Source organism: Leopardus geoffroyi, chromosome B1 (assembly GCF_018350155.1).
Source record: "Leopardus geoffroyi isolate Oge1 chromosome B1, O.geoffroyi_Oge1_pat1.0, whole genome shotgun sequence".
NCBI lineage: Eukaryota > Metazoa > Chordata > Mammalia > Carnivora > Felidae > Leopardus > Leopardus geoffroyi.
In genome coordinates, this window is record NC_059327.1 from 21,430,760 (window position 1) to 21,446,061 (window position 15,302).

Sequence of the window (15,302 nt, forward strand, 5' to 3'; positions counted from 1 at the left end):
TGGATGCTTTATCTTGGGTTCAGTGCAGACCCTGTGGGCAACTGAGGAAGCAAAGTTGTAGCTGAGAATCGGTGCTACCTGGGTCTGCTTGTGGCTCTCACTGCGAATTTCCATGTGTTTGGGCGGAGTTAAGAACCCAGGAGCCCATAAAGTAACCTTCAGGTAATAACACAACAATCCATGTTTTTCAAGTTCATATATTACTTTGAGTTGGCAGCCTGAACTCCCAAGTTCACTGCCGAGGGCCAGTACTGTGATGAGAATTACCATGAAAATATTCATCATACCAGAAAATAGATAAAGAAAATAAAACGACCGTTTTCTTTCCCATTAAACTTGTAACTCTGTTTACTATAGAAAAGTGCAATGCTTAGTAAAAAAAAGTCTATGATTCTGCTGTATATTCTTGCAAAACAAAACTGTATTAGGTACACAAAAGGTATTAATCAGCTGAGTGAAATTCTGCAAAACTGGCCAGACAGAGTGATATAAAATGAAAGATTAGAGGCTCACTTACAGTTCTAACATATTTATGGTTTTATACTGAAAACAAAAAGCACTACTGAATAGGTCGGCTTATTGAAAACTCAGCTTCTGGAGTTTCACAGTTTTGGAAGAAAGTTATTAAAACATAAATTGCCTGGTATTTTCTTGACATAGACAAAATGGAAAATTTGATTTACGAAGATTGTCAGTTGCAATAAAGCAGATCAGAACATAGTCATTTTACCTAATAAGTGATGTGATGTTATAATTCTTATCACAATTTCAAACATTACCAAAATATACAGAAAGAAGCTTCAAAACCAGAAAGAAGACACTAGAGCTAACCTAAATAAACTCACCCAAAAGGAAGAAAGTGAGAGGTTATTAAAAACGCAATTTGTTTTTCATTTATTAGAGAAAATTCAGAAAATTTTGAGGAAAATAAAAACTTACATATCTTAAACCAGAGTAAGCATTTGTTGTATTTTCTTCAATATTTTTCTATTTGCACACATTATTAAAACAAAATCATTCAGCACACCCATTTTGTAGTTATTTCATATATTAATATATTGTAATGATTTCCTAATTTTTCACTATTTTTTTAACGTATGGTTTAAAAAACTTAGATCTTAGCCCATCACTTATACTACCATAATCCATTTAACTAGTTTTGTATATCTGGTCATTTGGATGTTTTCATTTTTTACCTATTATAAATAGTGCCATGATAAACATGTGTATACTGATATTTTGTATATATATTTGATTATTTTCTTAGGAGGCATTTTTTAAAGTGACTTTGCTATTGATTTCTGAACTTTTGAGTAATCCTTTAAACTTTTGATGAATACTTTGAGAATCTGATATTTAAATTGTTCATATTCAAAAGTAAAATTGACATATATTTGAATTGTTGAATATCTGATAATAAGGTGTTTATTTAATCTTCAAAGAGAAGAAATATTTTATGTATTTATATATTGGTTTATAATTTTTACCACCTAAAACTCTATAGATGTTGTCCCATTATTTCCTGGTATTTGACATGGAGAAGTCTGAGGTTAGTCTGAATTTTTTCGTTTGGAGGCAAACTTTTCTGTCTAGTCAAGAACTAAGTTTATGTTATTTTCTTCACCCTTGAAATTATAAATTTCAACAGAATCACTTCAGGTTTTCATCCTTGTTAATGTTGCCTATAGTCACTGAGACTTTTCATCTGTAGACTCAAGACTTTCTTTTATTTGGGAATACGCAGTCCTATTATAACCCAGATTTATTGTTTTAGTTAAAAGGGTTCCTTTCTCATGGACACAAATTATGTTGCACACCATTTTTCCATCAACTGCATCCACTTTTTCTTCTCTCGTGATTTTAATCTCCCTTCATTTCTCATATCTTAGGGGCAGCTGTTCAAATTTGTTCTACACATTACTATTCACTTTTCAGCGGTGTTGGCTTTGTTCTTTAGTGAATATAATATTGAGTGATTCTAATCTCATGAAGATATTAATTTTGCCATTTTGCTTTTAATTTATTTCCTTTTCATTTCAACTTACCTCCTAGCCAGATTCCCTTTCACGCCAGTATGTTGTCTTCTCTCAAAGGTTTATCCTTTGAATTTCTTTGTGAACAGACAACACTGTTTCTAAAATTGTATTGCTTGTAGTGTCCTTTAAAAGAAACCATTCATGAAGCCATGCTCTTTTATGTTACAGAAAAATGTTCTAATCTCCACCCTTCCTTGGCATTTTAAATTCATTCCCTGAACAGGCAGTTAATCCAGCCTAGTTGTGCCTGGGAAGCAGGGATGTTATGTCAGTTAGAATTGCTTTAGTCTGAAGTAGGAGAAAGAGCCATAGTGGCTTAATCAGATGGAATCTTTTATTGTCACATGACCAGAAGTCTAGAGCTAGGAAGTCCAGAGCCAACCCAGTGGGTCAAGGAAGTGTCTGAGAACCAAGGCCTCTCCTGAACAATGTCATTTATTCTTATGATTGCAAAGTGGCTGTACCAAATCTAGGCATGTATGTATGTATATATATCATATACACCTATTACCAATATATTAAAATACATAATGGGTATATAATATATATTTCATGGTTTTATATATGCATATACACATACAATATGCATATGTATATGTATTTCTAATGGGTATCTCGAAGAGGAAAAGGACAAAGAGAAAAAGGTGGGTGTCCAATTTTTTTATTGTTGTTGTTAGAAAAATAGTATATTTGTGAAAGCTCCACTCAGGACACTTCTGTTTCTGTTTCATTGCTAAGAACTGTGTCTCTGGTCACATGGTCACCAGTAGTTGCAATGGAGTTTGAGGACAAAAGTATGTTTAGCTGGTACAAACTATCACATTTTATTCTTAAAAAATTTTTTTAGGGGCACCTGGGTGGCTCAGTCGGTTAAGCGTCTGACTTCGGCTCAGGTCATGATCTCGCAGTCCGTGAGTTCGAGCCCCGCGTCGGGATCTGTGCTGACAGCTCAGAGCCTGGAGCCTGCTTCCGATTCTGTGTCTCCCTCTCTCTCTCTCTCTGACTCTCCCCTGTTCATGCTCTGTCTCTCTCTGTCTCAAAAATAAATAAACATTAAAAAAATTAAAAATAAAAAAAAAATTTAATGTTTATTTATTTTTGAGAGAGAAAGGAAAACAGAAAATCTTTAGTGGTCTCCATGTTATCAGAGCAAACCCCAACATGGGGCTCCAACCCACAAGCTGTGAGATCATGACCTGAGCCAAAGTTGGATGCTCAACTGACTGGGCCACCCAGACACCCGAAAACCATCATTTTTAAAAAAACAGGGATAAAAACCAATATTCACAGGTGTAAAAGGTCTTTGCTGTTTTGTATTAGTGGTAATACATGTTAAAAGAGAGCTACAGGGGCACCTGGGTGGCTCGGTCAGTTAAGCCTCCGACTTCGGGTCAGGTCATGATCTCTTAGTTCTTGGGTTCAAGCACGGCATCGGGCTCTGTGCTGACAGCGCAGAGCCTGGAGCCCGTTTCAGATTCTGTGTCTCCCGCTCTCTCTGCCCCACCCTGCTCGTGCTGTGTCTCTTTCTCAAAAATAAACATTAAAAAAATTAAAGAGAGCTACAAATGAGGGACTGTCCCTGGCCACATGAGAAAACAAGTCCTAGTGAAGACGAGCAATCTTAGAACTTCTTCTCTAAAGCAAAGGACATGACCCTGGATGGTGATTCTTGTCGCAGCATCTTAAGACTTACTACTAGAAGAAATTATTTCCAGATTTTGCAAGTAGGATGTTAGTTTTTGGTTAGTGTGTTTTTTCTTCACAAATGTTTAGATTAGTGGTCTCTGAAGTTAAAAAAAAAATCCCTGGGTAGATGTGAAAGTAATATTAGTCGATTAACTTCTGTGTGGGAAGTACTAAGATATATACAAAGGTGAAATCGATTGATAATGAATACCTTTTTTTAAATTATCAAGTAGAACACGTGATTTGGGAATGTAAATAATTCTAGACTAAAACTCTCCGAGGGCATTGCATATGGCTTGGCCAAAGTTTTTCTCCTGAATTTGTTTATTGCCTCACTGATAGAAGTAAATAGTCAATAAGAGTTTGCTAAATTAGCAATACGGAATCACCTACTATAGATAAATTCAGTTATAAGATATGTATATTGTGCTCTGGATCACAGAATGGAAACAGATCTCAGATGAGGTGGATTTGGTGACCTTGAGCTGAGCCCTCCAAGGCGAGTAGGACTGAAGGGAAGATACTAAATGACAAGAAAACAGAGAGAACTGAGGACTAGCATGAACAGGCATGGTGATCAGTGAAGGAAGCAATGCGAACATACAGAAGGCAGATCCCATCCACATCCTAGGCGTTCTTGACCTGGTCTTTATTCTTTGGACAATATGCAGCTTTTGAAGTTCAGAGAATGTAACAGGGATATGTAGGTCGAAGTGGAGAAGGAAACACTGGGGACAGGAAAATGAATCTGGATCTTCTACCTGGTCTCAATGACTCCAGGAGTGAGGGTTCACATAGGGTGATAAGATTATATATTAAGAAAATTTAAATGAGGAAATTTAATTTATTTTTTTATTTTTTTTTCCACGTTTATTTGTTTTTGGGACAGATAGAGACAGAGCATGAACGGGGGAGGGTCAGAGAGAGGGAGACACAGAATCGGAAACAGGCTCCAGGCCCCGAGCCATCAGCCCAGAGCCTGACGCGGGGCTGGAACTCACGGACTGCGAGATCATGACCTGGCTGAAGTCGGACGCTTAACCGACTGCGCCACCCAGGCGCCCCTGAGGAAATTTAATTTAAAATAAATAAAATAAAATTTAGTTGGGAAAACTGTAATCCTTATGATATAACACTCTCTTCATTTTCTAGGCATAGCTTGCTTTCATTCAGCCATATATTTATTTTTATGTAAAACAATGGAATAAGCATTATGAACAGCAAACCAAACTGTTCTCCCCAACCACCTGGTACTTCTTCCCAAATGGTTTCTGTGGCAACCATTTCCTTATTTCCTTTTCCCAGGGTTCTCCTGCATTTATGTGCATGTCTCAAAAAGCCTGTTTTTTTCTGGTTTGTTTTTTAGTGGTTTTTAACTTTCTAGAAAGGTATTATTTATGTATTATCTTGGGACTGATATCTCTCACTTAATTATTTTACTAAGACCCTTGAAATACTTTAAAATGCAATTTCCTTTTGCATTTTTAATTTTTTTTCTTTTAGTTGTGATGAACTTGACAATGACCCAGTGGTATTTTAATTCATTCATTCATTTGCCAAGTTTAGTTTGTTGCCACTAGGACAAATTCATGAGAAGGCTGAGTCCACACTTAGTTTCATCTGTCATAGCCATACAAGAGTTAAAACTGTTAAATTCAACCTTAACTTAATTGAAATGGCTTTGCTATCATCCAGTAAATATCAGTTATAAAATATAAACATAGCTTTTTTGGCTATGCACGGTAGGACATTGCTTCAGATGCACCATAGTGAGATAATTTTAGCAAAATATCATACATTTCATGAATTTGTAGTTATCATCCCCCTAATCCGAATATGCATTAAATATGTGCTAAAGTAGTAAATATTAGATGTGCCAGTTACAGATACATATAAAGATGATAACTCTGGGTGATGCTTAATCTCTCAGATCAAGCAAAGATGAGTAGAGAAATTTTGTCATATTTGACTATTCAAACATTTTTTTGATATTACCCTAGAAAAAAGTTCTGAACCACATGGATTTTTTTTTTTTTTTTAGTTATTCACCGTCTCTGGGAAAAATTTGGGACTTGATTAAACAGAAAAAATGTAATTGCCTAATTTCACAAGAATGTACACAATTTGACATGCATTTTTCTGAATCTAAGTCACATCAGAAGGATATTTTTCCAGATATGTGTGTCTTTTCTGGGTTATGACTTTCCCTGCTACCTAATAATATTCCGGAATTAGGGGGACCAGCTTATCCCCGTTTGCCTGGGCTTTCCAGTTTTAACACTGAAAGTCCTGCCTCCCAGTAAGGGCCATGCCCATAAATGCTTTGTCAGGCACCTAGAATCATGAAGAGTTAGGTCACGTCATGCATGTATCACTAACACACACTCTTCCAATGATGGATTTCAGATATATTAGATTCTCATTTACATTTTAATACAACATTTGTACTATTTCAAGTTAATATTTTGTAGTATGTATGAAAACCCTAAAATATAAATATTTAAAAGCTATCCTTTTAACTAATTTGAATTATAGAATATTTATAAATTCATTTTATTTCTTTTAAGTGTATATAGTCATTTGAACTAGAATTTCTCATTATACTTTAATGAAGAAATGAGAACGATCTGTAACTAGTATTTCAGTTGTTTGTATGCATTGCATGAAAATAATTTGTTTTAGCAATACTTAGATTTAAAGAGCTTCCTGTTCTAATTTTCTTTCTCTAAAAGGGCTGAGGAAAACTTATTCTGAGAGGAAATAGAGTGTCGTACCTTCAAGCATGTCTTCTGAAATCAAAACCTGGGAGCAAAAAGCCTGACTCTTCCATATACTAAACTATGCGATTTGGGCAAGTTGCTTAAGCTTATGAAGACAGTGTCTTTATCTTCACATGGTCTAATAATTAGTGCCATTTAGGCTCTCCAGCCACTGTTCTTTGGCCACTGCCCTTTCCTTCTCCTCCCCTGGGTCCCTAGCCCTGCTGACTGCTCACAGCCCTCCTGTGGCTGCTGTGTGTTGTCAGCACCCCACACTGTGACACACGTCCCCGTTGCACTTGCCCTGGGCTCCTGGGTCCCTGGGTCTTCTAGGCGGGCCCTATTAGTTCCCAACATGATGTCAATTACATGGTTATGGGACTACCAGAAAAAAAAGAAAGTAGTGGCACACCTTGAGAAGTTAGATACAGGATGGGATAATTTGGGCAATCCTTGCCCTTTCACCATGATTTTCAACCAAGGCTTTGAGATTATGTTGAATGACTACAAGTGGTTTGCCTGTTTTAAGTACAAAGAAGAGGGCAGCAAGGTAACCAGGAGTCGTAGACTCTGGGTCTGGAGTTCTTTCTTGTCCAGCAAGATAGTGGATGCAGAATTGACATGTGAGAGAGCATAATGTCTGGGAGGAGACAAAAGCCCCAAGTAAGGGTCCTTGCTCCATTTTTATTAGGATCAGAAGGTTTACAAGAGTGATGGACGTGCACAAAGAGACAGTGGAACCGTGAACATTAACTCATGGGTGTGAGGAAAAGGGGGTTTTGAAGATATGCAGCGTTAGGGGTTTGGGTCAATACCAAACAAAGTCCTGGTGCCTGGCAGATGGTTGTTTAAGGCAGGCATGAGGCGCCAGGTCTGTTTACCTTATCTTGCCTAAGGGACAAGAAAGACAGAGCATGCTACCTCAGGGTCAACAAGGCACCTTTCTTTTGCTAATTAGCTCTGTTCTGGGCAACTGGGCCCTGCTGTGGTCTATAGCCCTGTTCACATGTTTACCTATTTTGGTCCTTCCTTCCTTTGAAAGCAGCTTTCTGCTATTGTACTAAGTTGGGGGGCGTTTCCGCCCTGAATACTTAATCTTGTCTACCTAATTTTGGATGCTTTCATCCTGAGGCTTCCTGTTCCTATATGCCTTGTTAAGTCATGGTTGCGAGCTCAGGGAATTCCTTAGCTTATCCTCCACAACGAGTTACCACCGCAGAGACCATGCCTGGATGGGTGCATGATGTGCCAAGCTGGAAGTAGGCTCATTTCCTTGGAACTAAAGTGGGAACTACCTCTGAGAAGGTGAACATGAACACAGCACACCCTGAGAGTCTCCAGGGAAACTCTTTGAATTCTAATACCCTCTACAAATATAACCATGGTTTTGTGAAAGTGATCCATGCCATTCAGAAGTCTTAAAAAAATTGTTTTTAATGTTTATTTATTTTTTTGAGACAGAGAGAGACAGAGCCTGAGCAGGGAGGGGCAGAGAGAGAGGCAGACATAGGATCTGGGCTTCAGGCTCTTAGCTGTCAGCACAGCTGACTCATGGGCTCGAACCCACAAACCATGAGATCATGACCTGCGTCGAAGTTGGGTGCTTAACCGACTGAGCCACCCAGGTGCCCCCAGAAGTCTTGGACGGCAACCACATACATGGAACATGAGACGCTTACCCTAGGAGAGAGGATTAGGAGAGGCGGTAGCCACAGCTGGAGAATCCCACCACTGACTGTTGAAATACACGAGGGGCGCCTGGGTGGCGCAGTCGGTTAAGCGTCCGACTTCAGCCAGGTCACGATCTCGCGGTCCGTGAGTTCGAGCCCCGCGTCAGGCTCTGGGCTGATGGCTCAGACCCTGGATGGAGCCTGTTTCCGATTCTGTGTCTCCCTCTCTCTGCCCCTCCCCCGTTCATGCTCTGTCTCTCTCTGTCCCAAAAATAAATAAACGTTGAAAAAAAAATTTTTTTTTAAAAAGAAATACACAAAATGGTTTTACATTTGCCAGCGTCTTGGGACTGGAGAAATGTTTGTGGTACCAATTTTGTTCCTCCTGTTCGAAGCCAAGCATCTTGTGGAAGCTGCTACTCATTTGCTTCCGTGGGTATGCTGGAAGCAAGGATCCATACACTAACCAACAATACTCAGACCCCAATCTTGAGTCCCCACAGCCAGCACGCTCAAGGCTGTGAAGGTGGGCCGTACCTCATCACAGGAAAATATGCCCACGATTTTGGGCTGTTGAAAGAGCCACGCTTCCCTTACACAGGCACTGATTCTCCATGCAAACCGAAGGAGGACTTGCTTCCATTACTTCTCCTCCGAGTACCACTATGTGGCAGGCTTCTACGGGGGCTGCAATGAGCTGGCCTGTCGTGGCCCCATGGCAGTTGCTTTTGAAATCTATGATCTCTTCCTCCACTGGCACAGGGGGATCTATCTACTACTACACTGGTCTGAGCGACCCTTTTTTTGTTTTGTTTTTTGACAGACCCTTTCAACCCCTTTGAGCTGACTAATCATGCTGTTTTGCCCGTGGGCCACGGCACCTACAGCCTGGGGGGTGGATTGCTGGATTGTTAAAAATAGCTGGGGCACTAGCGGGAGCGAAGATGGTTACTTCGGGATCCGCAGAGGAACCGATGAGGGTGCAATTGAAAGCACAGCGGTGGCAGCCACCCCAGTTCCCACATTGGAGGGTGCACATCCCGGCATCTCATCCCGACCGCCATCAATCACGAAAGGGCAGACTGGAGACTTTCACAACAGCAATTTCAGAACATTACAAATAGATTCCTATGAAGCTTTCTGCCTTCAACGTTAAAACTGCCTTCGATTTGGGTACACCTCCCCCTTGACCACCGGCCTGCTTTCCAGCTATGCAGTACCAAAATGCGGGATTTTGTTAGTCATTTGTAATTCGCACGTGCTATAGTTTTAAAAGCCTTTTTGAGAACACAGCCTTATTTTTACGTTGTGAAAAATCACAGGAAAATATGCAAGGTCTGTTAAATGTTTAAAAAGTTAAAAGATTTTTAAAATATTTTATTTCCTTGGAGACCGAGAGAGAGCATGAGTGGGGGAGGGACAGAGAGAGAGGCAGAGAGAGAATCCCAAGCAGACTCTGCACTGTCAGCATGGAGGCTGACGTGAAGCCCAACCTCATGAGCAGTGAGATCATGACCCGAGCTGAAATCAAGAGTCATGTTTAACAGACTGAGCCACCCAGTTTCAAAGGTTTTCTGTAAAAATAATAATAATAATAATGAATACCATTTGGACACTTTTTTATAAAGACTAAATGAAATAATGTAAGGTAGTCATGTATAGTGTCTCATACTTTGAAGTTTTAAGATTTTTGCTAAAGTAGCTACAAGGTAAGTTGAGCCCGGATTTGTGCTCTGGCAACATCTGTTCTATTTATTTATTTTTTTTCTGTAATGGGAATCAAGATTTTAAAATTAATTTTTGGTGTGTGTGTCTGCGTACTTGATGGTCTCATCACTGGGGAACTCCAAAACATATTTGATGAAGGAATTCTAACATCTCTGGCCAATTGCCCTTTTAATTGAGTACCCAGGTAGCAATGGGACAGCTAACCTGAGGTAGATTATTTCTCCTATAACTCATTGTCCTCAGTCAGATTTTTCTCAGGGGATGGCACCAGAGTGAGTAAATTGACTATGTTTGCTCCTGTTCATTCTCTTATTGTAGATATGTCTTCCTGAAGTAAATGTTGAGTTTTTAATTGGTTTCAGAATGATTTAATCAGTGTTTATGCTCTGGTCATAAAGAACACTCTGTGATAGGCTTGCCATCTGTTCAAGATAAAAATGAAATCCCTTTTGAAGAAGTGGGCAGTTGATAGAAAGATTTTAATGAATGTTTAATGTTATTGTATCTATGTGAGGGGCTTATGGTGACAGTAACATAAATGTGTAAGCCTAAGGGCTCAATCTTAGTGTTTCAGCTTCTATTAAGTCTGTGTTGGAGAATTGTATTTTGAATCTCTGAAGTTGTATACCGAAGTGATAGAGGGTAGATTTAATGCGGTAAAATGTTTGCTCCAGTCAAGTTCTGGTTTGAATCTGCTCACTCCTGCCTGGTCACTGCCTTCCAGTAGAATGAGTCTGTTCATTCCGACAGAATGGTTTTCTCCTTCAGGAACCCATCTTTCTTTAAAATGTATGGATTTTAGGAAATATTTTCATCTGCTTGGAATCTAAACCATGTTTAGATCTTACTACTCTAATGTACAGTAGGTTTTTGTTGTTGTTGTTGCCGATATACATCCTAACAATATTTCTTTCACGTTTGAATGACCTTGCTTCTCCTTCCAGGTATTTTGTTTCTAAAACATGGAGCCATTATAGTTTCGTGCACATCTTCTCAGATCTTTGGTGTCTCTTCAAATTGAAGCACACAGTCCTAGCAAACTCAGTAAGAGGTCTAGCCAGGGAACAATTTTCTCATTTAAGTTTGTCACTGCATATCGTTTAGTTTCCACTTGGATTTGTGATTGAAGTTGCTCCAAGGGTATTATAAAAGAAAAAGGAAGAGGAAAGCTTTTCCCAAAATGTGATATCATGAAGTATATAAACTTGACCTGCAATGTGAAAATTTAGTGTATTTTCTTCCATATAAAATGCTATTTGGCACAGTATATGTTTCCCAGTGTCATATTGCTATAGAATAGTTGCCTCTTTGCCAGAAGCTATCTGTCAGTGTTCTCAATATCTGCAGGTGGTAAGTATGCTTCAGAATTCAGAGAAGGAGAACGGTGTGCTCGCAGGGATTTGTGAAAGTGCTTGACAAAAAATATGACCTTATTTGGGACTACTTGTGCATAATCAAGACATTTGCTAGATTTCTTGCTGCCAGGGACAGTTTTAATCCATCCTAATTAGTGATGGTGGTTATCATTACAATTTAGACAGCAAAAATTTTCTGGCATATATTTTATGTTGTAATTATTATATTTTCATTTAAGTCAATGTAATTTACGTACAAAAGAAAGTAAAGAATCTGGTACCTACCAGGAGAAATTGTGCTGGTGTAAATGTCAGGATACAGTAGCATGTACATACTTATGACAGTGGCCTTGAGAATTGAAGACAAGTCCACTAAGGTATACAAATTAGGGTACTTTTGGCTGTGGATGATAACATATCATACTACATGCGGTTTTTGGTAATAGAGACTTATATTTTCACATGAAAAGAAGCTCAGACACAGATAGTTCCAGGGTTGATTTAATGCTCAGTAGCATCAGGGCTCTTCATATTCTGTTTTTCCCGGGAAGAAATTCTGTCCCAGACGGGCCTGGCAGGCTTTCCTTCATACCTCACTGCTGAAACCGGGATAAGGTGACTATAGCCAAGCCCTTCGCTGATGGGGGTCCAGGAGGGGCAGGGAGAACTGTGTGATAAGCTGGGACCAATCACGACTAGGTCCCTGGAGCTGTGCCCATTCCCTGAGCATGTTGCCATCTCCACAAAACTAGAGTTCCCTTATCAAGGAAGATCAGGATGGGGTGGGCCCGGCTGCTGGGGACCACACATAGTTTTTGCTACACAAGCCACTCAAGAGCGTGGGTAGAAACAGTAAATTGTAGGGGCGCCTGGGTCACTCAGTCGGTTGAGCGTCCAACTTCAGCTCAGGTCATGAACTAGTGGGTTCGTGGGTTTCAGCCCCACCCCAAGCTTTGTGCTGACAGCTCAGAGCCTGGAGCCTGCTTCGGAATCTGTGTCTCCCCCTCTCTCTGCCCCTCCCCCATTCACACTCTATCTCTCTGTCAAAAATAAATCAAACATTAAAAGAATTAAAAAAAAAAAAACAGTAAGTGGCCACCTCTGACTCTTTTACACATCTTCTTCAAATCCAAAGACATGTTAGGTTAACAAACAAGTTTGTCAGTTGGATGGAAGTGGCTTTAACTCATCATTTTCTGTTACATTTGAGATAAAAAGTGTTGCACTTCCCCTGGTTCCCCTAAGGTTCTCTTTGGACGTCCGTACTTGGTATCATCAGGGGAAATCTGTTGTCTTGGGTAAAATCGCGTTGCAGATGCTCAGTATATATACCAGTGGTACGGTAGAGATATAAACAGGGCTCAGGAATTTGGGGCAGCGTTTGCTTAACCATGCAGACTGAAATCGGTTCATCTTTGTTGCATTAGTTGTCTCACGTGGAGGGAAATGAAGAGAATTTTTCAACTCTTTAAGAGGGGCCATGCTGCCCTCAAAACACGTTGCATTTGTAGAAAACCCAGTAACATTTTCTATTTGAGTCATAAAACTTTCAAAAACCCATTGCGTTGCTTGTCATAAACATGCATTTTGTACTGGTTTTGGAGAGACTGTATTAAGTGTTGGGTGACGTGACCTATTTTATTTTCAAAATAAAATCTCATACAGTATGGCAACATTATAGTCACCAAGAGCACAGGCTTGGAAGCCAGAGTGTTTGGCCGTGAATTCTAACTCAGTAGATTTTGAGGAGGTTGTGCCTCACTGTTTGTATGCATGAAATAGGGACATTACCTACCTCAGGGTTATTACGGGGATTAAGTTATTATTTTAGTATTCTTCAGACATGCCTTGCATTATAGGTGTAGGCTTTCTTTAATAAATACATTAGAAGAATTTAAAAACTTTAGGAAAATGTCATTCTCTAAATATAGCTTTCCTGTGGCATGTGCCTTTTTTTCACTCCTGCATGCATTTATGCAAGCAATTACTCAATAAGATTTCAATGATTCTCTGTATTATATTATTTTTTCTCCATGTAAGCCTATTGTAGATAACAATAACTTCTTTTTTTTAATTTTACATCCAAATTAGCATATAGTGCAACAAAGATTTCAGGAGTAGATTCCTTAATGCCCCTTACCCACTTATCCCATCCCCCCTCCCACACCTCCTCCAGTAACCTTCTGTTTGTTCTCCATATTTAAGAGTCTCTTATGTTTTGTCCCCCTCCCTGTTTTTATATTATTTTTGTTTCCCTTCCCTTATGTTCATCTATTCTGTATCTTAAAGTCCTCATATGAGTGAAGTCATATGATATTTATCTTTATCTGACTGACTCATTTTGCTTAGCATAATACCCTCCAGTTCCATCCATGTAGTTGCAAATGGTAAGATTTCATTCTTTTTGATTGCCAAGTAATACTCCATTCTGTATATGTGTATATATATACATGTATATATATACATGTATATATATATATATATATATATGTCCTTGTATATATATATATATATATGTCCTATGTATATATATAATGTCCTTGTTGGACATTTGGGCTTTTTCCATACTTTGGCTATTGTTGATAGTGCTGCTATAAACATTGGGGTGCATGTCCCTTCAAAACAGCACCCCTGTATCCCTTGGATAAATACCTAGTCGTGCAATTGCTGGGTCATAGCATAGTTCTATTTTTAATTTTTTGAGGAAGCTCTATACTGTTTTCCAGAGTGGCTGCACCAACTTGCATTCCACCAACAATGCAAAAGAAATCCTGTTTCTCCGCATCCTCGCCAACATCTGTTGTTGCCTGAGTTGTTAACGTTAGCCATTCTGACAGGGGTGAGGTGGTGTCTTATTGTGTGGTTTTGATTTGTATTTCCCTGATGATGAGTGATGTTGAGCATTTTTTGTGTGTTGGTTGGCCATCCAGATGTCTTCTTTGGAGAAGTGTCTATTCATGTCTTTTGCCCATTTCTTCACTGGATTATTTGTGTTTTGGGTGTTGAGTTTGATCAGTTCTTGATAGATTTTGGATACTAACCCTTTATCTGACATATTGTTTGCAAATATCTTCTCCCGTTCTGTGGGTTGCCTTTTAGTTCTGCTGATTGTTTCCTTTGCTGTGCAGAAGCTTTTTATTTTGATGAGGTCCTAGTAGTTCATTTTTGCTTTTGTTTCTCTTGCCTCCGAGATGTGTTGAGTAAGAAGCCGCTGTGGCCAAGATCAAAGAGGTTTTTGCCTGCTTTCTCCTCAAGGATTTTGATGGCTTCCTGTCTTACATTTAGGTCTTTCATCCATTTGGAGTTTATTTTTGTGTCTGGTGTAAGAAAGTGGTCCAGGTTCATTCTTCTGCATGTCGCTGTCCAGTTTTCCCAGCACCACTTGCTGAAGAGACTGTCTTTATTCCAATGGATATTCTTTCCTGCTTTGTCAAAGATCAGTTGGCCATACATTTGTGGGTCTATTTCTGGGTTCTATATTCTCTTCCATTGATCTGAGTGTCTATTCTTGTGCCAGTATCATACTGTCTTGATGATTACAGCTTTGTAGTATAGCTTGAAGTCTGGGATTGCGATGCCTCCTGCTTTGGCTTTCTTTTTCAAGATTGCTTTGGCTATTTGGGGTCTTTTCTGGTTCCATACAATAATAACTTTTTAATAGCCAGGCAGATAATGCATTATACATATATACCACTCTATAATGCTGATGAGAGGGGATGATATCTAATAATGTGCATGTTGAAGTTCAAATTGGTGAATCCATTATCAACATCATGTGTAGACAAATGAAGTATATAACATATACACATATTATATATATATGTATATATTATATAACATATATATGTTATATATACATATAATATATAATATTATATATTATACATACATATTATGCACCCCCCCCACACACACACATATACCCTGTGTTGTGAGGAATAATTATGTTACTTAAAATGAAACGTTTTGGGGTCACCTGGGTGGCTCAATTGGTTAAACAGCCAACTCTTGGTTTTGACTCAGTTCATAATATCATGGTTCGCTATTTCGAGCCCTGCGCCAGGCTCT

General features: G+C 39.0%; 1 pseudogene; it reads left to right on the forward strand.

Moving 5' to 3' along the window:
• Nucleotides 1-8,472: 8,472 nt before the first annotated feature.
• Nucleotides 8,473-9,564, forward strand: LOC123596331 (annotated as a pseudogene).
• Nucleotides 9,565-15,302: the final 5,738 nt, after the last annotated feature.